Source organism: Schistocerca americana, chromosome 3 (genome assembly GCF_021461395.2).
Source record: "Schistocerca americana isolate TAMUIC-IGC-003095 chromosome 3, iqSchAmer2.1, whole genome shotgun sequence".
Taxonomy (NCBI): domain Eukaryota; kingdom Metazoa; phylum Arthropoda; class Insecta; order Orthoptera; family Acrididae; genus Schistocerca; species Schistocerca americana.
In genome coordinates this window covers 589,136,624-589,157,917 of record NC_060121.1, presented here as the reverse complement: position 1 = coordinate 589,157,917, position 21,294 = coordinate 589,136,624, and the positions used below count along the sequence as shown (strand labels likewise).

The 21,294-nt window shown below is 50.9% G+C and overlaps 2 non-coding genes across 2 annotated transcripts; both read right to left on the bottom strand.

Moving 5' to 3' along the window:
- Positions 1-12,941: 12,941 nt before the first annotated feature.
- LOC124608357 lies at positions 12,942-13,096 on the bottom strand. The gene has a single exon (XR_006979026.1). It is a non-coding gene; the product is annotated as a 5.8S ribosomal RNA (ribosomal RNA).
- A 344-nt stretch (positions 13,097-13,440) lies between these two features.
- LOC124608901 lies at positions 13,441-15,351 on the bottom strand. Its single transcript, XR_006979453.1, has one exon. It is a non-coding gene; the product is annotated as a small subunit ribosomal RNA (ribosomal RNA).
- Positions 15,352-21,294: the final 5,943 nt, after the last annotated feature.

Sequence of the window (21,294 nt, the reverse complement as noted above, 5' to 3'; positions counted from 1 at the left end):
TGTAGCTCTATCCCTGATATATTATTTGCTATCCTATCTATTACAGTCCATAGGTCAATATCTGCGACAACATCCTCTGCTCTAATTGTATGAGTAATATGTGCCCTATCCACATCATACATGGGGCATTGAAATACTATGTGTTCTGGAGTGCCAATACTTCCACATTCACATACAGGTGTCAGTCGTTTCTGAATTCTATGTAGATATGTAGGGTATGGGCCGTGGCCTGAAATGAAATGAATCATCCCCCTACTAGGGTTAATGTACATCATCTTATGTCTATCCCGTATACTTGGGAAAAACTGATAGACCCTTCTGCCAGTTTCCATCGTCTCCCACTCTGTCTGCCACTCTTCAAATTTCCATTGCTTCAATTGCAATTTGTGCATTGCTCTTATTCCTGTAATCTGGTGCACTCTCTCTCTGTCGCCTACCCGCAACCAGTAGCATGCTGCTTGGTATTTCACAATAATGTCCAGTGGGAAGATTCCAAGAATTACTAATAATGCCTCTGTGGAAATGGTTCCAAATGCCCCAGTTAACCTTAACAAAACGTTCCTTTGCACCCTTCTCAAAAGTATTCTATAACGCCAATATTGTAATTTGTGTGCCCATACACTTGCAGAGAATCCCACTATAGATGCTAAAATCGCGTTATGATATGCCCTCACTGTATGAAGTGGTAGTTTGTATTGTGCTGTTCCTACTCGTGCTATTTTGTGCATGATGTTTTGCGCTCTTTGAGTTGCGACAGTGACATGCTCGAGAAAATTTCTCCTTTCGTCTAGTTGAACACCTAAATATCTAGAAACAGTACTGCGCTGGATTGAAATGTCATTCATTTTAATTACAGGATTTCTGGTAAGAGACAATTTCCCTTTCAACAACAGATACGTTGTTTTATGTGCTGCTACTGTTAATTTATTAGTAGTACACCACTGTTGCAATCTGTTTAGAACTCGACATGTTTTCTGTTCAAGTCTATATCTGGAATCTTCAGACACTACCACCAGTACATCGTCTGCATATGCTACTACACCATCTACATCACCTGCCACTTCAAGTTGTTGCAGTAGAGGCTCTATCATCACATCCCAAAATATAGGTCCACATACTGACCCTTGTGGACAGCCTTTTGTGATCTTTTTGATTACTTTGCGGTTTCCTGCCGGCCATTCAACAGTACGACCCTTACAATAATCCAATAGACTATTGTAAAGGCATCTCGGAGTCTGAAGGTCTCGTAATCTAGCAAACATTGCGGGCCACCATAAATTATCAAAAGCTCCCGCAATGTCTACCATGATGGCAATGGCAAGCTTACAGGGAGTTTCATCCACAATATTTAGTGCTTTGTTGATGGCGTCCTCCACGGATTTCCCTTTACGGAAACCGAATTGACACTGACTCAACCCTGACAGCTCCCTGTGTGACTGCAATCTGTCACACAGAAGACGCTCTTGAACTTTTGCCAAAGTATTTATCAGACATATAGGACGATAACTTTTGGGTTCCACCGAACTTTTATCCTCCCCTTTCTTGATTATTACTATACGAGCAACTTTCCAGATCTCCGGCACCCTACCTAAAAGTAATGCATCATTTAATAGGGTAGTTAAGAATGGTACAAATTTAGTCACCATCATATGTAAAACCTCGGCAAGTACACCATCAGGGCCAGGTGATTTACCCTTTTTCAATCTATATACTGCTCTCACAACTTCTTCTTGTGCAAACGGGATAACAGGAGTGTCATTAAGATATTCTTCACTTAAAGCCGTCCTCAAATCATTGTGCTCTTCTGTATCCTCATTTATGCAATCATCAGGTAGGAGTGTCTTCAGCAGATATTCCTCTGAGTCCCTCCACCCTAATGTCATACTACCATCACTCTTTTTTAGGGATGACAGAACCACAGGCGATTTCACTTTCTCCGTTAATAATCTATATGGTTGTCCCCACATATTGAGTTGCATATATGTTTGTAAATATCTCTCCCAATGAATTCTTTTAATCTCAAACAATCGGTTCTTATATTTTTCTTTTACTTCTCTATAGACAGTTAACCGTCTCTGCCTTTCCAGGTACCCTAGCGACCGCTGGTAGTGTCGTCTGGCAGCCCTCATTCTTCTTCGTAGGTTTTCCAATTCTGGCGTCCACGGCATCTCCTGTACTCCCTTACCTTTATTTACTGGTATCGCTGCTCGTTGTGCCTCCTGGAGCAATGCAGTTAATGCATGCGCCCTGAAGTCTACACTTCCTACAACGCTATCCAGAGGATTTGTATCCATAATTTCCCTCATCCTTTTCCAATTTGCACGATTAATATCCAGTTTTATGACCGGTTCTAAATCTTCACTTTGGCCTCTTACATTTTGAGGAGTAATATCTACAAATATTGTATTATGATCACTAGTTGTACAGTGTTGTCGAACAGTCCATTCACTAACTTTACACATAGCAGCTCTATTCACTATCGTCACATCTATGTTTGTTGAAGCTCCCGCTCTATTTTCAAAAGTGCAAGGTTGTACAGGTTTATTAACTACAAAAAGATCCATTTCAGCAATAACTTCTAACAGTTTTTGACCTCTTTCATCTGTTTCGTTACTATGCCAGACAGTAGCCTTAGCATTTGCATCTGCAGCTAGAATGAAGTTATGTCTTTGCCCGCACAGTGCCGCAGCCTTCACCTTGTCAAGATAGGGTTCTATTTCGTGAGAATACTGCATGTATATGTTAGCGATTATCCACTTAGTAGATCCATCGGTAGCCTCGATCACTACACAGTGTTCATCACACAACTGCGCTACTTTTGTGATCACTATTGATCGATTTAGTACTATTATCACAGATAAAGGCACTTCAGAGCCCGATATTACTATTACACTAGGATCAAAATGAGTGACTTTTCCATTTCTTGTATGTGGCTCCTGAACACATATCATCTCAACCTTCATCTCCTTGGCTACCCTCTGCACCTCTGCCATGACCAGCTTGCTTCTCATAGCGTTTATCTGCATAATTTTCATATTACGGCTTTCTGGTATATACGTAGCTTTTAGAAGTCGGCAGAGACCAATCAAAATAGACACGCCCATACGCTTTAACAAAGTCTTTATATAAACGCTCTAAATCAAAGTTTTCCTGTCTCCGATTGTAAACTTGCTCTACTAAGTCACGCAGTTTATCGACATCTGTTGGAAGATTATTACTTTTTAAAACAATTCTATCTACCTCCTCCGCAGTAGGGAATGTTATCGTATCACCTAGAGAATGTGCATTTTTTACAATGTACCGAAGAGCAACGTTTAGAGTGTTTGTATCCTCAAGTTTACTTAACCTTACATAATGCTCTATATCACTGTATATTTTCTGCGCTGTTTTTGGAGGCGTTACACCAGCATCTACTTTGGGTATCATTGTAGCTTTATCACTATTACTAACAGGAACGTTCACTTTTGCTACCTTGTTATCATCTCTATCAGGTACACATACACCAGTATCACTTAAGGTGGGGTTTACTTTACTGCAATTTGGCACCGTAGAGGAAACATGTGTAGAACTTACTAATTCTTTTACCTGCTCAACTGTCTCATGTATTATTTTGTCTTCAACCTTAGATCCCAAACCAGTTATTGTTCCACTTTTGACAAATATGACAGGTTTACAGCTACTTGGCAAATTTTTAGTATCATATATTTCAGCACTAGACGACACCATATCAACTACATCTGAGGTTTCAGATGCATGTCCTAATTCATCATCATATGCACCAACACTTTCAGATTCTAATTCATCAATTCGAAACATCAACTGACTTTGGAAGATTGCCCAGCGAAACATGTTTCTCCGAAGCTGTTTACCTACTTCTGGGTGGATTTGCCTACTTTCGACCATATTTTCTATATAGTCTACATATTCATGATAATATGTTTCAATCACATCACAGTTCTGCAATGGATATGCTATATATTCAGAATTTTGGGATTTTGCATACATAGATATATTTAAACCTATCTGTCTGCGCCATTCCATTGCCCTCCGCCAGTTCCTTGCTCTCGTAGAAGGTGTCTTTCTTTTTAACTTACTGCGTTTCACTGTCTTCTCTCCAATGAGTTCACTATTTGAGTTGTTAGTTGCGCTCAAAATACCTGACTTCACGTCACTGTCCATAATCAGTACGTGCAATCATACGTTCAAGCATCATTTGATAGGTTGCGCAGTTGGTTCCCAAATTATTGCGTACTCTCTTTCTTCTCACACAGGGTATGCAAACAGCGTTTTGAGCTTTCTTAGGACATTCAGCTTTAAGGTGCCCCTCAGAGCCACAGTGTGCACATGTTTGTTTGTTTGAACAGGTTTTTGATGAGTGGCCCAGATCATTGCATTTAAAGCAGCGTTGGACCACCAAGTAATCACGAAGATTTAGAGCACGAAATTCAACAAAGATACGTGATTTGGCCAGAAGGATGTTTCGCAATCTTGGTGTCACTTCAAAAACATGATTTACTACCGGTTTATCTTTTGCACCTCTCCTAAACCTCGGTTTCATCTCTTGCTCAAAACTCTCCCTACTGATATCCTCGGACAAATTTAGCTCATAAATCTCTTCCAAAAGATCAGTCTCGTTTAGCTCCTTAGGCACATCATGTAATATCACCAATGGCCTCTTTTTCGTTGGTGGCTCGCACTTGATGTTAGGTATGGTGTTTACTTTTTCGATTAATCTCTTTTGGTCATCTTCAGACTCAGTCTCGACGATGACCACATTACTTGTGGTTCTCACTGCGCTAAACCGGAGTCTATCTCGCTTGGGATTAATAGCTGTTGTGATCTTCTCCTTAACAGTTTTGACATCACTGTTATCATTTGCTCGTATAAAGACTGTATTTACCTGTTTTGCTGTTATTTTGTTAATTTTGACTGCAGTGGCTTGTTTTTTGGATATTTTACCCTCACTAGCAGCAACTGCTGCATACGTTACTGGAGGAGCCGTTTGAATTTCTCTTTTATTTAGTTCTTCTCGAAGCCTATTGTTTTCTGCTCGCAGTTCTTCAATCTGACCTGTAAGTTTCGCTTGATAGAAAGCCCATTTAGTGAATTTCTGTCTGAAGGTTTGCATTACCTGTTGCGGAACTCTCTTAGGCCCTAATTCTTTAGAGACATATTGAGTGATATCCTCAAAATAGTCGAGGATATCTTGCGGTTCAGATTCACCACCCTCCTCCTCTGCTTCCAATGCCTCAGATTTCCTCATGCAACTACTCGACTGTTCATGCATAGTGAAAAGTCTACTTACAGTTCGTGGCGTTGACTGTTGATACACTGATGTACAGAGGAGATGGTGTGCAGATGTTGCACTCGAAGATGTAACACTCGCACCAAAGATGTATTATCCTTGCCAAAGAATACAAGGAGAAACACTTTAGTTGCTTTGGAATAAGAAGTCAACAGATACAATGCGTTCCCTCCATAACCGTCGTAGTTCGATATATGTACCACGACTTCAGTTCGATCAAACGACCACAGTTTTCAAATACAGTTTTTAAACGTCACTTGAGGCAAAAATATACTCAAAAATTTAACTAACTTTATGGCCTACTGCATATCAATCTCCCCCTATTTAAACAATAATCCCCTACCAATTTTCACACTGAAAGTGTTTTGCTTGGCACAATATCATCCGTAGTTCGATTTATGTACCACAAAGATTCACTCAGAGTTTGATGATAATTACCTATTTCAGCATGCACTTAATCACAACATCACTGCAATTTCCCATTAATTGTGATTTTAATGTATCCACTAACTCTAATCTTTCCTAATTTGATATATGCACACGAGTTTGAGGTTATTTGTTCCACTTCACACGTGATATAGTAAAAGACGAAAATGAACCAAAAAGAATTTGAACAACCTCCACAACTCAATTATTGAAATTATACACTATAATTTCCACAGCCCTTTAATTTAAGGCATCAATACATGCAAATAGTGAGGTCAAATGTTAACCTCACTCTGCAGAATTTGTCACACAGATCGGAATGCTCACACCACCACGCGACGCGGCGCGGACGATACTCAGTAGCGACGAAAATCTATTCAATACGATATTAAGATACTCCAAATTACTCAAAAACACTCTTTCCTTTGCACATTCACTTCAAAAACCGACCCGACGAACACGCACTACGCAATCGCCCGCCATCTTGATAGTAGATAGTAGATAAGGACAGCGGGAATCTCGTTAATCCATTCATGCGCGTCACTAATTAGATGACGAGGCATTTGGCTATTACATAGCCGTCTTCATTCAATAAAATTGAATAACACATATACATATACATGTGGCAGATGTTCCTCGCCAGTGTCCACCACCGGGGTGGGGACTTACAGGGCGACACCACAAGAAAAGTTTAAAACTAATGTACATATACACGTGCGGAAGAGAACACAAATTAAAAGACACAAAGAAAGAAAGAATAAAGACGGAGTATTCCTCCTGTGGATAGGCCCCAGGAGTCAAGGCGAAGAAAATAACCAGCAGCCTAGCCGACGCCGACACGTTGCATCAGACTAGGAGCCGTCATACGCTCGAAGATTTTGTAACTTTTGCAGCAGCTCTGTAGTATATGGGTGCTCAGCACCGCCAGTTCTCGGGGTCGGAAGCCTAAGGCGGCGAGATCCCTCGCCGACGCTGGAGACCATACGCCCCTCCAGTTCAACGTCACGGTGGACACAGTCACCTCCTCAACGTCACGGTGCAGGTTGGAGATGGCACGCCGGATGGACGGCGTGTCGTAGTAGGCCGCCTTCTGGGAATGACACCAGTCGAGCCGGAGGTGGTCTCCGACTATCTGGGCGTCGACCACGCGGGCGATGCCGTCTTTGACCGCCACCACGTCAGGCTTCCGGATGCCCTCAGGTGTTCGGAGGTGGGGCTCCACGGAGACGTTGAAGCCCCTCTGCGCGAGTCCACGGGCGACATAACGCACAACAGCGTCATGGCGCTTGACCCGGGACCCGTGCGTCCTAAAGCAAGCCTGAAGTACGTGGTTGGCGGTCTCCACGGCCTGGCACCCCGCGCGGCATCTGGTGTCCGCCTCCCGCCCGCGACTGCGCCGTGCCTTCGTGGGGAAGGCGTTGATGCGGGCGCGGAGGGCGTCGATGTATTCCCGCCCAGATAGCAGGCGACTGGTGTCGGCGACCCACTGATGTTGGCCACTGACGGCGGCAGAGGATGATAGCGCCGCACCGTCAATGGCGATGTGTAGGCGCGCCGCCCACATTTCCCCAACCTGCGTTGACGACTTGAGGAGGTGGCCCTCCCACGTCAAGTGACGCTCCAGCACCTCGATCTCACGCTGCACCTCATCCAGGCCGGCCTGCACCGTCGCAGGCTGGCCCTATCCTCTTCAGCGCCAGGAGACGGGACCGACGGAGCGTTGGGCCCATCCAACGGCACGATGGAATGCCGAGGCCCCCCTGGGCAACAGGAGCGTGGAAGTATCCCAGGGGGGTGTCCGCCGGAAGGCGGAACCATCTCCTGACGGCGGCTCGGATGGTGATGTCGGCCGCTTTCAAGGCACCCACCCGGGTGCGGCTGAGGGCCAGCCCATGGTACAGGCCAGGAAGAAGTACGTTGGTGAGAGCGTGGAGGCGCTGTTGCGGCTTCAGCGGAGCTCGGGAGACGACGTCAAGCTGCTCCACCAGGTGGCGACATGGATTGAAGACACAGCGACCCGCCGTGGAGAATTGCAGCCCCAGGTACCGGAAGGTTTCACCCACGCGCAGGGCAGGCATGGTGGTATTGCCTGCCTTGAAGGTGACATTGCTGTCCACCTTCACCTTCTTCTCGCGCCCTGACGCGACTAAGGCGAGGGTGAAACACTTCCGGGCGTTGATCTGCAGCCCCAGGTGGGCGAGGGCTGCGGTAGCTGCATCGATGAGGGACTGCAAGCCCCTCGGGGTCGCTGCAAACAGCAAGACGTCATCTGCAAAGGCCGCAGCGTTGACTCTGCGACCGAGGATCCGAGCTCCGATGTGGGAGGGCAGTTGGCCTAAAACGTAGTCCACCGCAAAGTTGAACAGGAGGGGGGAGAGGGGATCGCCCTGGCGAACGCCCCGTGCTGGCTGCACAGACACGCCCACGCCGGCGCCGTCCGCTATCACTGTCGTGCTGCCCTCGTAGCACCGCTCGACATACTCGACAAAGCAATCCGGCAGGCCATGCGCCTTCAGCACGGGGCGAAGGGCAGCATGATCCACCGAATCGAATGCCTTAGATACGTCGATCGATGCCACAAAGACAGAGCGGCAGCAGCGAACTGCGTCGGTGAGAGCAGTGTCTAAGATGAAAGTATTTTCCAACATCCCATCCCGAGAGATGAATGCCCGCTGACGTTCGTCCACAGCACATGCGCGCATCAGGCGTGACGCGAGAACCTTGTGAAAGGTCCGCGCCAGCACCGAGCAGACCGTAATGGGGCGATGTTGGTGCAGCCGTTTTCGGGAGAAGGGACGTCCGCGCGCGAGGCAGGCGTTCCGGAAGGGCGCGGGCCAGAAGGAAGAGATTCATCACTTTCACCAGGACTTCGTGTGGCAGGCGCCGCAGGTCCGCTGGGGTAAGGCCGTCCGGCCCGGCCGCTGATCCCCTGGGCGGCAAAGCGGCGGCGACCTCCTCATGTGTGACCGGCCCCCATAGGCACTCAAGAGCGACAGGCTCCGAGTGCGGGAGGAAGCGGTCACGAATAAAGCCCGCGGTCGAGATGGGCTTCTTAGTGAAGAGGTCTGCCCAGGAGTCCAGCAGACCAGGGATGGCAGGTGGTGGCTGGAGCAGGGTGCCATCCAAGAGGCCGCGCACGCAACGTGCACGCGACCTTCGGAAGGCATCCTGCGTTCTCGCATATTCCCAGCGGCGCCGCTTGCGCTTCTGCGTCGGCAGCGCGGCAGGCGGCCGCTTGAATGATTGGCGCAGCCGCTGTGTCCTGGTGATCGATCTCTCCCCTCTGGACCCGACCGACGCAAGGGCATCCGGGAGCATGCCCAGGATGACATCGCGCGGCGTGCCCCGCCCTAGACCAATAACTCGATCTAGGGCAGAGAAACGCTGGGCGGAAGCAGGTAGCCCCGCCAGATGCTCCCAGATGGCGGCGTCAGTCGGCCCCTCCGGCGGCGGCCCGGTGGTGTCGGCCGCGAAGTCCTCAGCTGCGTCGACGGGCGGCGCAGCGGCCTCGCCCGCGTCAGGCAGCAAGCTCGCCGCTCCCCGGCGGGACGCCGGCTCTTCCCCCCGACCGATCTCAAGCGCCTCCATGAATTGGCGGACAAGCTGCTTGTGAGCAGCTTTCCGCCTTTGGCACTTGATTGCCTCGAGCGTTCGGTCGGGGAACATCCTAATCAGTTCTTGGTTAACAAAGAAGAACCGGGCGTCCCTCTCAAGGAACAGTTCGGCCTCTGCCTTGGCGAGCGACAGGACTTCTTCCTCCGTCCACCTCGCGCGATGCCTCTCCGTGACGATCTCCGCGTTGGCGGCCGCAAGATGTTGGCGGCGGCGATGGACCCCGAGACCGTTCTTGGTGGTGAAGCTGCGGTGACACTCACTACAGGCGTAAACAGCTGCAACAGTTACAAAATCTTCGGCACGGCCGGTTGGCCGGCTAGGTGCTGGGGAAGCTGGGGTGGCACCTTCAGCGGAAGGGCCACCACTTGTGTTCTGTGTACTGCGCCCAACTTAAAAAGGGATAATGCGAGGGGGGGCTGGTAACCCCCCCAAGCCCCTGGCGCGGTCTTCCACTCTGCGGAAATCAGCGGGCCCACGAGAAGGGGAGAAGTCCGCAGGAGAGGACAGGCTAAGAGGGCTAGGCCAATGTATTGCGCATCACTCTCCCTGTAACTACAACCCAAGGAAGGCACCTCGCAGTAGCAGCACAACTACATCAAGACCGCGCTTCGAAAAGCCGAGCCCGGATAAAGCCACACCGTCGCCACTCGGCCACCTTAAGAGAGTCATAGTTGAGTCATACTTACTCCCGCTGTTTACCCGCGCTTGCTTGAATTTCTTCACGTTGACATTCAGAGCACTGGGCAGAAATCACATTGCGTCAACACCCGCTAGGGCCATCGCAATGCTTTGTTTTAATTAGACAGTCGGATTCCCCCAGTCCGTGCCAGTTCTGAGTTGATCGTTGAATGGCGGCCGAAGAGAATCCGCGCACCCGCGCGCCCCCGGAGGAGCACGCTAAGGCGCACGCGGCCTCGCAGCAAGGAAGATCCGTGGGAGGCCAAGGCACGGGACCGAGCTCGGATCCTGCACGCAGGTTGAAGCACCGGGGCGCGAACGCCGCGCAGGCGCGCGCATCCTGCACCGCCGGCCAGCACGAGGCCAACCAACGGCGAGAGCAGACCACGCCCGCGCTAAACGCCCGCATTTACCGGCACCCCTACGGCACTCACCTCGCCCAGGCCCGGCACGTTAGCGCTGACCCACTTCCCGACCAAGCCCGACACGCCCCGATCCTCAGAGCCAATCCTTATCCCGAAGTTACGGATCCAATTTGCCGACTTCCCTTACCTACATTATTCTATCGACTAGAGGCTCTTCACCTTGGAGACCTGCTGCGGATATGGGTACGAACCGGCGCAACACCTCCACGTGGCCCTCTCCCGGATTTTCAAGGTCCGAGGGGAAGATCGGGACACCGCCGCAACTGCGGTGCTCTTCGCGTTCCAAACCCTATCTCCCTGCTAGAGGATTCCAGGGAACTCGAACGCTCATGCAGAAAAGAAAACTCTTCCCCGATCTCCCAACGGCGTCTCCGGGTCCTTTTGGGTTACCCCGACGAGCATCTCTAAAAGAGGGGCCCGACTTGTATCGGTTCCGCTGCCGGGTTCCGGAATAGGAACCGGAATCCCTTTCGCCCAACGGGGGCCATAACAAAGTGCACCATGCTATGGCAGCCCCCATCAACGTCGGATTTCTCCTAGGGCTTAGGATCGACTGACTCGTGTGCAACGGCTGTTCACACGAAACCCTTCTCCGCGTCAGCCCTCCAGGGCCTCGCTGGAGTATTTGCTACTACCACCAAGATCTGCACCGACGGCGGCTCCAGGCAGGCTCACGCCCAGACCCTTCTGCGCCCACCGCCGCGACCCTCCTACTCGTCAGGGCTTCGCGGCCGGCCGCAAGGACCGGCCATGACTGCCAGACTGACGGCCGAGTATAGGCACGACGCTTCAGCGCCATCCATTTTCAGGGCTAGTTGCTTCGGCAGGTGAGTTGTTACACACTCCTTAGCGGATTCCGACTTCCATGGCCACCGTCCTGCTGTCTTAAGCAACCAACGCCTTTCATGGTTTCCCATGAGCGTCGATTCGGGTGCCTTAACTCCGCGTTTGGTTCATCCCACAGCGCCAGTTCTGCTTACCAAAAGTGGCCCACTTGGCACTCCGATCCAAGTCGTTTGCTCGCGGCTTCAGCATATCAAGCAAGCCTGAGATCTCACCCATTATAAGTTTGAGAATAGGTTGAGGTCGTTTCGGCCCCAAGGCCTCTAATCATTCGCTTTACCGGATGAGACTCGTACGAGCACCAGCTATCCTGAGGGAAACTTCGGAGGGAACCAGCTACTAGATGGTTCGATTAGTCTTTCGCCCCTATACCCAGCTCCGACGATCGATTTGCACGTCAGAATCGCTACGGACCTCCATCAGGGTTTCCCCTGACTTCGTCCTGGCCAGGCATAGTTCACCATCTTTCGGGTCCCAACGTGTACGCTCTAGGTGCGCCTCACCTCGCAATGAGGACGAGACGCCCCGTGAGTGCGGAGGTCGCCGCCCCGTGAAGGGCGGGGAAGCCCAATCCTCCCTCGGCCCGCTCAAGGCGAGAGCATCCCGAGCCAACAGCGGCGCGGGTCCGGGGCCGGGCCAGGTAGGTCCGTCATCTGGGAAGAACCGCGCGCGCTTGCCGGGAGCCCGAGCGCCCAAAGGGGCGAATCGACTCCTCCAGATATACCGCCGGGCAGCCAGCCAGGACACCGGGGCTCTGCCCAACAGACGCGAACCGAGGCCCGCGGAAGGACAGGCTGCGCGCCCGGGCCGTAGGACGGCACCCAGCGGGTCGCGACGTCGTACTAGGGGAGAAGTGCGGCCCACCGCACACCGGAACGGCCCCACCCCGCTGCGAGTGGAAAGGCAACCGGACACAACCCCGCCGCGGATTGCTCCGCGCGGGCGGCCGGCCCCATCTGCCGAGGGCGGAGGCCAGTGGCCAGATGGGCGTGAATCTCACCCGTTCGACCTTTCGGACTTCTCACGTTTACCCCAGAACGGTTTCACGTACTTTTGAACTCTCTCTTCAAAGTTCTTTTCAACTTTCCCTCACGGTACTTGTTCGCTATCGGTCTCGTGGTCATATTTAGTCTCAGATGGAGTTTACCACCCACTTGGAGCTGCACTCTCAAGCAACCCGACTCGAAGGAGAGGTCCCGCCGACGCTCGCACCGGCCGCTACGGGCCTGGCACCCTCTACGGGCCGTGGCCTCATTCAAGTTGGACTTGGGCTCGTCGCGAGGCGTCCGGGTAGTGGACCCTCCCAAACACCACATGCCACGACAGGCGGCAGCCTGCGGGGTTCGGTGCTGGACTCTTCCCTGTTCGCTCGCCGCTATTGTGGGAATCCTTGTTAGTTTCTTTTCCTCCGCTTAGTAATATGCTTAAATTCAGCGGGTAGTCTCGCCTGCTCTGAGGTCGTTGTACGAGGTGTCGCACGCCACACCGCCAGCCGGCTGTGCACGCTACCGAGTAAGTACCGGTATGCGAACCGCCAGGCGACGGGCGCGCATCGCACGTTTAAGGAGACGCGGCCGGCCCCACAGGCGGCCGCGACACTCGCAGGTCTGCGAAGCGGGGCAAACGCCGCGCGCTTCAGTATACGTAGCCGACCCTCAGCCAGACGTGGCCCGGGAACGGAATCCATGGACCGCAATGTGCGTTCGAAACGTCGATGTTCATGTGTCCTGCAGTTAACATGTCGACGCGCAATTTGCTGCGTTCTTCATCGACCCACGAGCCGAGTGATCCACCGTCCTGGGTGATCTTTTCTTAGTTTCCACTGTCTCTTTCAAGACAGTTGCATAGGCGGGACGTATGCGTGTGGCGGCCCCTGTTCCAGCGTTCTGTGTCCAACGGCCTCACGGCCGATGGGCGTCGTACGGCTCCACACCGGAGCGGACAGGCAGTCGGGCGAAAGTCATTCAAAACCGGCGCCAGGCGCCGCAGGCCAGCCGCTCCAGCGCTTCAGCGCTCGTACGACACAACATTGCCGTTAGTTTTGAGAAGCGCGCGTGGTTCCGCACGCCGCGCACGGTTCCTGCGAGCCGTACAGGTAGCGTGTTGCGCGACACGACACGCACATCGGAAGACATGCAGTCTAGTCGGTAATGATCCTTCCGCAAGTTCACCTACGTAAACCTTGTTACGACATTTACTTCCTCTAAATGATCAAGTTTGGTCATCTTTCCGGTAGCATCGGCAACGACAGAGTCAATGCCGCGTACCAGTCCGAAGACCTCACTAAGTCATTCAATCGGTAGTAGCGACGGGCGGTGTGTACAAAGGGCAGGGACGTAATCAACGCGAGCTTATGACTCGCGCTTACTGGGAATTCCTCGTTCATGGGGAACAATTGCAAGCCCCAATCCCTAGCACGAAGGAGGTTCAGCGGGTTACCCCGACCTTTCGGCCTAGGAAGACACGCTGATTCCTTCAGTGTAGCGCGCGTGCGGCCCAGAACATCTAAGGGCATCACAGACCTGTTATTGCTCAATCTCGTGCGGCTAGAAGCCGCCTGTCCCTCTAAGAAGAAAAGTAATCGCTGACAGCACGAAGGATGTCACGCGACTAGTTAGCAGGCTAGAGTCTCGTTCGTTATCGGAATTAACCAGACAAATCGCTCCACCAACTAAGAACGGCCATGCACCACCACCCACCGAATCAAGGAAGAGCTATCAATCTGTCAATCCTTCCGGTGTCCGGGCCTGGTGAGGTTTCCCGTGTTGAGTCAAATTAAGCCGCAGGCTCCACTCCTGGTGGTGCCCTTCCGTCAATTCCTTTAAGTTTCAGCTTTGCAACCATACTTCCCCCGGAACCCAAAAGCTTTGGTTTCCCGGAGGCTGCCCGCCGAGTCATCGGAGGAACTGTGGCGGATCGCTCGCTGGCATCGTTTATGGCTAGAACTAGGGCGGTATCTGATCGCCTTCGAACCTCTAACTTTCGTTCTTGATTAATGAAAACATACTTGGCAAATGCTTTCGCTTCTGTTCGTCTTGCGACGATCCAAGAATTTCACCTCTAACGTCGCAATACGAATGCCCCCGCCTGTCCCTATTAATCATTACCTCGGGTTCCGAAAACCAACAAAATAGAACCGAGGTCCTATTCCATTATTCCATGCACACAGTATTCAGGCGGGCTTGCCTGCTTTAAGCACTCTAATTTGTTCAAAGTAAACGTGCCGGCCCACCGAGACACTCACTAAAGAGCACCCTGGTAGGATTGCAACGGGGTCCGCCTCGGGACGCACGAACACGCATGAGGCGGGTCGCACGCCTTCGGCTCGCCCCACCGGCAGGACGTCCCACGATACATGCCAGTTAAACACCGACGGGCGGTGAACCAACAGCGTGGGACACAAATCCAACTACGAGCTTTTTAACCGCAACAACTTTAATATACGCTATTGGAGCTGGAATTACCGCGGCTGCTGGCACCAGACTTGCCCTCCAATAGATACTCGTCAAAAGGATTTAAAGTGTACTCATTCCGATTACGGGGCCTCGGATGAGTCCCGTATCGTTATTTTTCGTCACTACCTCCCCGTGCCGGGAGTGGGTAATTTGCGCGCCTGCTGCCTTCCTTGGATGTGGTAGCCGTTTCTCAGGCTCCCTCTCCGGAATCGAACCCTGATTCCCCGTTACCCGTTACAACCATGGTAGGCGCAGAACCTACCATCGACAGTTGATAAGGCAGACATTTGAAAGATGCGTCGCCGGTACAAGGACCGTGCGATCAGCCCAAAGCTATTCAGAGTCACCAAAGCAAGCGGACCGGACGAGCCGACCGATTGGTTTTGATCTAATAAAAGCGTCCCTTCCATCTCTGGTCGGGACTCTCTTTGCACGTATTAGGTCTAGAATTACCACAGTTATCCAAGTAACGTGGGTACGATCTAAGGAACCATAACTGATTTAATGAGCCATTCGCGGTTTCACCTTAATGCGGCTTGTACTGAGACATGCATGGCTTAACCTTTGAGACAAGCATATGACTACTGGCAGGATCAACCAGGGAGCTGCGTCAACTAGAGCTGAGCAGCCGGCCGCCCGGGAGTGTGTCCCGGGGGCCCACGCGAACACGCAACCGTCCCCTCAATTATTCTGCAAACAGGAGGAGGATGAGCTCCCCTGCACAATACACCTCGAAACCCTCTCAGGTCCCAGCGGCGCGCAGCACCGTCCTAAGTACTTGGTCGGCATCGAGAGAGGCGCAATCGCCTGGAGTTTGGCGAGCAGGCGCCCCACTTGGGTGCCGAAGCGAACTCTCCCAGCACAGCGCACGTGCCAACACGTCCGCACAGCTGCGATACAAACCACCTGCGAGAACCGCTGAGACGACCGAGCAGCTGACGGCGTCGCGGCGCCGAGCGCCGGGCGGCGGCGCATCCTCAGCGCACACAGTCCTCAATCGGACCAGCACACTGTAGATGCCCACCGCGCTTCGCACCGGGCCCGCAAGGACCTACTTTGGCCGCACGGCGCCGCGTGCAGGGTGCGCCGGCGCGCAGCTGCGCCGCCTGCCGCCTTCGTCGGCCGGCGCGCCTGCCACTGGCCGCCCCCACCAGCCGGCTGTAGCGCGTGCGCCCACGCACCGCGCGGCCAGCACCCCGGGAGGCCCCCCCTCATCGGCCGGGGACGGTCCCACCCAGCCACCGCCGCGTATCGCTTCGTGGGCATGGTGGGTATCGCTGAAACAACCGGTTGGTAGCTCAACCGATCGTCGCCATCACTGATTCACCTCTAGCGAGAACAACCGCACCACAACGGTTTACCAGTTGTTCATTTGCGTAACGTCACCAGCAAACGTAGACGTCCATCGCCATTTGCAAATTCAACGATTGTTGCATGCCTGTGTCAGGTGTCGCGACACACTATGTCTGCCCACATACACGCAACAACATGTTCACGCTTAGAGAACACGTGGAAGGTGGCCCCCGTACGTATGCGATGTCCATTGCGCGAACGACTGTCAACCGGCCTCTGTCGCATGTCGCAGATGTGGAACGCAGTGCACCATGCTATCACGGTGTGTGAGAAGAGACGACTACGTCTGACAACACGCGCCACTACATCAACAGACGGCTCATGCTGATCGCCATCCAGGGCATACCACACTGCAATCCAGCTCTTATAGGGAGACGACACGTAACTGAGTGCACAACATTTGGATCGCATGGTTCGCCGTTGTTGGCGCAGTCGTTGTACGGTCACATGTACCACGATGTATCATTCAGTACATGAGGACCAATGTGCAGTACAGTGTGTGATTTGGACGTACAACATCAGCGGACAGTTGACACAGGCCGTACCACAGCGTAGGCTAAGTGCTTCGCCATGCGAATGCCAATGAACAATTGCGAAGGGCATTGAGCATGTACGTCCTGCTGCCATCCACATTACAGCGTATAGCTGCAAGGTGTTTAACATGAAGCGATACACTGGGGACCGGGCAGTGCGAGTAGCAAACTATATTGCGGGGGTTACAGTTAGGCAACACTACACTAATTTAACGCGTCGTATGACAATTAGAGCAGGTTAAGGCCCAACGTGCGTTACGTTACGGCGCAGTATGGATTACGTTACGGCGCAGTATGGGTTAGGTTAAGGCGCAGTATGGGTTAGGTTAAGGCGCAGTATGGGTTAGGTTAAGGCGCAGTATGGGTTAGGTTAAGGCACAATATAGGTTAGGTTAGGGCACAATATAGGTTAGGTTAAGGCGCAATATAGGTTAGGTTACGGCACAGTATGGGTTAGGTTAAGGCACAGTATGGGTTAGGTTAAGGCGCAATATAGGTTAGGTTAAGGCGCAATATAGGTTAGGTTAAGGTACAATATGGGTTAGGTTAAGGTACAATATGGGTTAGGTTAAGGTACAATATGGGTTAGGTTAAGGTACACATTGTTGTAAGGAAAGGTGTATTGGGGGTGGGGGGGGCGGCCGGTTTGTTAATTGTGATTATAGTAAGTGGATGCCTGCGGCATCATCTGATTTGCCACGTCAGGATGCACCTTTGGCTCATGACAGGCGGCGCTCTGATTCCATGCTTGTGGCAGACCTGTGTCTTTCATTCCTGCCATTGTTTGTGTGCTGTGACAGGAGGCAGTATTGTGATGTTGGGTGCACCCCTGTGTAGGACATGTGTGGGTGTTGGTGGCTTAGCAATGGTGGTTGTCGGAAGGGTGGGATATTCTGTTTTCTGAGTGGACCTCCCGGTCTGGTTATGATAGTGTGGATTGTCTAATGTGGCGGAGAGGATGCACTGGGTGTTGTTCCATGCTGGTGCTTACATATTGTCTGTGTGCCTGTTACAGGCAGAGAGTAGTGCGTGATACGAGTGTCTGGCTGACGTGTGGTTGTGATTGTGAGCAGAGTCTTTCAGCATGTATACGGACAGTTGTATATATTATCTGTATTCTGATGGCTCTATCTATTACTAATCAGCGCCGTGTATACGTTTAATCCGGTTCCAGTCGAAACTGTTGTATCTCTGTACATTAGTGACACGGCGAGCCCGCTATGTAGCTACTCGTCTCGGCAGCTTCCACCGGTGTATGGAAAATGATTATAAGCAATCAGTCTAGTCGTCAATACCGATAGTGTGACGTCACATGTCTGGGGTGGGGGACGCTGCGCCCTTCCGGTGGGTCATGGCCTAGAAAGACTCTCCCCACGCAGGGGGGCTTGGACTGTCATTAACTCATCCGAGTAATATACTTGCCGTGCGTTTTTGCGACTGCGAGTGCAACGCCCACCGGTACCGACATGGATGGAGCGCCTCCTAGCTGACCGCTCAGCATCGGCATTCGTACAGAGAGCAACGCGATCGCGTCTGTAGCTCGTAAGTGGTACAGCTCGCAGCTCATGTATAGGGACAGATTTTTTTTTTTTTTTTTTTTTTTGTTTTTTATAAAGATTTAAGGTAACTTGCAAAAACCCACTATCTAGATAACAAAAGTGGGTACTACTTCTAGACATTGCTACTTGTAAATACAGTGGTTTCTACTTTACTGCTATACTACAATACATACAATTTCGGCCACTTAGCCGCTCCGGATAACCAGGAGCGTTGCCCGTCCCTAGCCACGAGGAGGCGGGCCGACTACTACCGCAAAACCACTGCCGAGTTTTATCTATATTCTTTCTTTCCCTCCACCACCCTTAATGAAAATTCGCTATCTACAAATACATTTCTACAACTACAAAGTTTGCTAATTGTATATCCGCACATTTGCGCAATCTACCAAATCTACATTGTATTATTGATTTTTTCTTAGTATAATTTGTTTTGTCATTATTTCATTAGTCATGGATGTTGGTATTACTCATGGAAAAGAACGTTTATTTATCGATTTATGTACTTTCATGTGATGTTGTCTAGTCGTGTTTATCTTCCTTGCAGGTGTGTTGCTTGGAGGATGTGAAGGCAACTCAGCCTGGGAAACACCCCTAGGCATCCCACCTCTCTATGTCTCCATAGAGTGGGGAGCCTACCTACTTCTACCATCTTGCCCTCAGTATCATCCCCATTTATTGTGGTTTCCCAGGAGTGGGCGGACAGCCGGGCCCCAACAACGGATTTCCAGTTGTTATGACCATTGCCGCCGTTCCCCTCCTAGGGGCTTTAATTACGGTCTTTTAAGTTTCTCAATGCACAATATTCATCAGCTCGGCTGATGAATAAGGCTTTTCTTTATTAACCCGGTGGTTATTCAAAGATTAATTGTGCGAATTTGGAAATATTGTCGACTAGATCTTGTAATACCTTATATAGGTCGGGATTTGTTAATATTTCTTGTAATTGTTTGTTTCTTAACACCTCTCTCATTTCTGAGGCAACTGGATCAAAGTCTGGGCACTCGAAGGCAACATGCTCGGGCGTCCCCTCTGGGGCCCCACAGACACATCCAGGTGTTGGCCAGCTACCTATTCGGTGAAAGTACGCCGGATAGGGGCCGTGTCCGGATAGAAAGTGTACAATTCCTTGAGTTGCTGTCATGTGCCTTAGTTTTAATCTGTCCCTCACCCTGGGGAAGATGTTGAAGACCCGTCTACCAGTGGTAGAGTTTTCCCACTGCTCCTGCCATAATTGCATTGTCCTTTGTTTGTTTTCTGTAACATTGTATAAGTATGTTCCCATTATTGTTCTTACTCTGTCATAGTCTCTTTTGTGTAACCAGTAAATTGCTGCGTGCTGTCTAATGTTAAGATCAAGGGGGCAAAATCCCATAATTACGCAAAGAGCATCTGTTGGTGTAGTGCCAAATGCACCCACACACTGTAATATGACGTTTCGCTGTATTCGCTTTATTTGTAATGCTGGCCTAACCTGCACGAGTCTGTGGGCCCACGCACTGGAGCCATACCCCACGACTGGCACAAGAATGCTCTTGTTGTACATGTGTGATGCTGCTGGTGGCAGGTGAAATCGTCGTTGTGCGATACTTATTAGTTTATTAAACAATATAGTGGCCTTTGATGCAACATATGCAATGTGTGGAGCATAGCTCCAGGTTTCATCAATGAGGACGCCCGAGTATCTAGCAGATCTTGCTCTAACCACTATACGGTTTTCTAATCTTATAACCGGATCTCGTGCAAGTCTACCCTTTAGTAACATGTAATTTGACTTATGTGGTGCCAAGTGAAGCTTGGACTGTTTGCACCATTGTATCAAGATTTCCGATACCCGAGCTGTTTTGTTCTCGATCGCTGCGCGACTGTCTCCGTCAACAAGGACAAGAAGGTCGTCTGCATACGCAACGACTCCCAGTACCATGTTGCTCTCGTCTAGGGTTATCAACAAGGGATTCATGTCGATATCCCAAAACACTGGTCCACAAACTGAGCCCTGTGGGCAGCCCTTTGTAATGTTCTTCGACACCACAGCACCAGGAGCCGTTATTTTGGCGACTCTGTTCCGGCAATAGTCCTTTAGACAACCATAAAGCGCCGCCGGGCACTCCATCTCCCGCAGCCGCGAGAAGAGGGCCGGCCACCACAGGTTGTCAAAGGCTCCGGAAATGTCTACCATGATCCCCAGAACATACTTCTTCATAGATGAGTGAACAATACTGGCTGCCTGATTTATGGCATCAGATGTTGATTTGCCTTTTCGAAAGCCGTATTGCAGGTTACTCATACCATGCATAATTCTATGACTCGACAGTCTAGACATCAACAATTTCTCGAAGGTCTTTCCCATCACATCTAACAGGCAGATTGGTCTATATGATTTGGGAACTGTAGGGTCCTTGTCTGGGTCCTTTTTTATAATTACCACTTCCGCTATTTTCCAGGTGGTTGGGAAGGTTCGCGTCTCCAGGCATTTGTTGTAGATCTTTGCTAGCACCGGGGCTAACTTGGATACAAGACACTGCAGGACCTCTGCAGGAATTGCATCCGGTCCCGGTGCTTTTCGTTTTCCGAAGGACAAGATGGCGTTCGCCACCTCCTCTGATGAGAAGGGGTATACCTGTGTTACATTGTGGTATTCGTATTTTTTTGTTGCCTCAACGCCAACTGCATCTCATCGTCTGAGTCAGGTCGGTCGTCAGGTAGGAGCGCACGAAGTAGCTCCTCGGCCGTTTCCAGCCAGTTGGTCGTCATTTGGTCCGAGTCTCCTATTGTCACAGTAGAGAGATGCATTGGTGAGTGTATCTTTTCACATATTATTTTGTACGGTATACCCCATGGATCAAGAGCCAAGTGAGACGTTACAAAATCTTCCCAACTCTGTTGGCGATGTAGGAGTAAGGTTTCTTTAAATATGCTTTTTTTCTGTCTGTATATAGTGAGATGATATTGTCTTTCCTCCATGGTGAAAGACCTTTGGTAATTGCGGCGCGCCCTTCTCATAGACTGCCGGAGCCTAGTTAGCTCTGGAGTCCATGGAGAAGTCATCTTACGGATGAGACGCCTTCTCATCGGTATTGCCACGGCGACAGCCGCCCTGATTGA